Source organism: Macadamia integrifolia, chromosome 13 (genome assembly GCF_013358625.1).
Source record: "Macadamia integrifolia cultivar HAES 741 chromosome 13, SCU_Mint_v3, whole genome shotgun sequence".
In the NCBI taxonomy this organism is placed as follows: domain Eukaryota; kingdom Viridiplantae; phylum Streptophyta; class Magnoliopsida; order Proteales; family Proteaceae; genus Macadamia; species Macadamia integrifolia.
Window position 1 is genome coordinate 3,614,144 of NC_056569.1, and position 3,190 is coordinate 3,617,333.

The following is a 3,190-nucleotide window of genomic DNA, read 5'->3' on the forward strand; positions in this document are numbered from 1 at the left end:
CTAAAACCCTAGCTACGTGAAAACCCTAGAATACAATGACTTTCTCAACAAACAACAGTACATTATATATATACTCCAAGCTCTCTGCTTCCATCATAGATCTCAGAAAATTTTCCATTCGGGTTGCCACCAAAATATGTCGGATCGGGTCAATCTTCAAAACGGGTCAAAAATTCGAGACAAACTTAACAGGCTGGAGTGCTAAAACTGAAAAAATGTGTCTCAAATCTTATGAATCTATCATTGCTGACCCTGAATGCAATTCTTCTCCATCGCCCTCTGGACTGATTGTGAAGAATTGGTACATATCATCCAGTCATGGGAAGATCAATGGCCCTGGAGTTCGTTTACATTTTTTATCAGACATTTCTAAAGTTTGTAGACACTTTATTCCTTCAGCCTCTGTAGTAACAATGTAGAAGTATGGTCTCAATCGCCCACCAGCTAGCCATCAAGGCAAAGACTAATAAATCTAAGGATCTTGTAGAGAAGGTTATATAGACCAATGGTAATTCCTAGCTGGCCCTTTAATGTGATTGTTTCTCATGAATTAAGAACCTTAACAAAAGAGTACAATTAATACAAAATAGTTTCTCCAAAAATTTCTAATTAAAGATCACAGAAGTTCCATTGATTCTTTCTGGTAGCCACATTATTCCTTCCCCTCATTATATTTAAAAATTTTGAACTCTTGACATAATGGCTGGCGCATCTGGTGATGCAAGAGTGGTAGAAGATATTGGTGCTGAAGCACAACCAGTGGAGGTGAACCTCGCTGCAATTGCCTTGATTTCTGCAATATAGTGCAGCATCATATGCTCTAGCTGCCTTTTCTGGAGCATCATAAGATCCAGACCATATCCTTGTTGAGCTATTTGGAGCATGTATCATCGACCCCATTTTCTCATTCAGACTCCCTCGAATGATCCTGGGAGTAAAGAAGAAAGAGGTATTTACGGGCAAGGAGGTTGGCTCATCCCAACTGAATGGACAAGTAATGCAGCTGAGGTTAAAATAGGGAGTGAACGACTGAACGTGGAAACAAGATGATTGAAGCGTGTGATATTACAAACCACACGTGGCGATGAAGATACTGTCACTTGGCCTCCCACTGACAACGCAGTCCTCCAACTATGCAGATCAGTGAACGTAGTGTCACATGTTACATACCAGTCAGAAATACCACAATCTACTCATATAGAAAGTAATTACCTAACTCTCCTGCTAAACTATATTTTTACTGGAAATCCCAAAAAGAATAAGTAATTACAAAAGACTCCACAATTGGGCAGCATTAAGTGCAAGTGAGCAAGTGAGTTGTCACTCAGATATTCTTCTCTAGTTCTATGATGATTGGCTACTAAGAAGAAAAAGGAGAAGTGGTATTTTTGCTTATGTAGATTATATCAGTTTTAAAATATGAAGGTTTTCTAGTATTAGGTATCCAGGGTTTTTGGTTTAAAATATGAAGGTTTTCTATTACAAGTTATCCAGGGTTTAAAGAAGAAGAAAATCCATGGAGATCATTGTAATAAATAAATAAATTGAGACCTGCAGGTCTCGAAGCTTTAATAACTGTGATATGTAAGCAACATCAGTTTATCATCAAACAGTATTCATGGATTAAAGGTAGCAGTCCTGTGAAAAGAAAAACTGCCTTACCTGATTGGAATAAACTCTAGTCAACAACTCAGCCCTATCCCAATTAAATGGAGCTAGATAATAAAACTATTCAAATATTGACTAAATCAGAGCATCCGGTACATCAGTCTTTATGTGTTTATTCTAATTCCCTAGAAAATAGCTGAAGTGACCTGTCATGCTCCCCGAATTCTAAAAAAGAAAGAAAAAGGATAACAGGTAATTTCACAATCAGGATATATGCAAAAGATTTGTTTATAAAAAGGTTATCCAAGACCTTGACAAATTCTAAGCCATCATGTGCTTGATGGCTTCTCCCACTTGTAGCAAGTTCACGAGTGTCCAATTCCTGTAAGAAGGTTTTTAACCTTGAGGCCTATGTTCAAAGAGATCCAGAATTCACTTGCTCTTCACTGGATTGGTGCCCCTACAGATCATACGCATTGTCCTGGAAGGACTTGGCACAAAAGCACCTACTGTCATAGGGTGTACATAAATCTCAGTTGCAACTAAATTCCTTTATCACAGAAGGCCAGAAATACATGGTAATAACTTTTGCATCAAGCCATTCTTGGAATTTATCTTATTATTTAATTGTTTATTGGGAGGGTTTGAAATGAACAAGTATTCTTAATTCAATAAGTTAGAATACAATGATCAACCAAGAATATGAAACACTGCTGAACAAAAAAAAAAAAAAACGAGAAATAATGCTGTCTCAAGTGATACAAAAGGTTTAGAATCCTCAAATTTATTCTAATATAGGAAAGTAATTTATTGAAGTCAAAGGTGGAGGAGTAAAAACAAAATCTTAGGTTTCAAGTATCTTTGACATGGATTTGATTTGTGGTTGTTTAGTCCAATGATTTCTGCACAATGGAGTAAGAAAAAGATGTATGAAGAGCCCACCATCAATAACCCTCAATGATGTTGATGCAAAATTGAGGCAGAACCGGGTTGACCTTTCGGGCAATTCCAATCGAGACGAATCGGATCCAATTTTACTTTTGGGATTAGTAGAATATCTTAGGATTTACTTTATTTAGGAAATAATGAGTTATTTTATTTGAAAATATATGTAATATTTTATTTTTAGGTAGTTCTCAGTCAATTAGGGAGTTACTAGTTTGAGTTTATTTTGTTTCTAATTTCATTAGTTAGAATTTAGGAAGCAAATTAAGAGTTGTTAATTTAGTTTTAGATTTTATTTAGGCAAATTTTAATTTCAGTTTATCATATAAAAGCCTGTAACTCAAGGTATTAGACAGATTTTGAATGATGATTTAATTAATTGGTTGAAACCTTGTGGTTTGCTTGGTCGTGAGACCTTCTTCCCCCTTCCCCTTTGTGTGATTCTTCTCTTCTCCTTCCAACTCTGATTTCTCTCAAAGATTTTTTTCTTCCCTAAGGCCCTCCACCATCAAATGGTATCAGAGTCAAGGATCCAATTCCTTCCTCCAATCAATTTCCCAAACCCCATCGTTCCCACTCACTTCCTTACTTTCTCTTTCTCCTTCCCATTCTATTTTTGTTCTTTGTCAAGTACTGA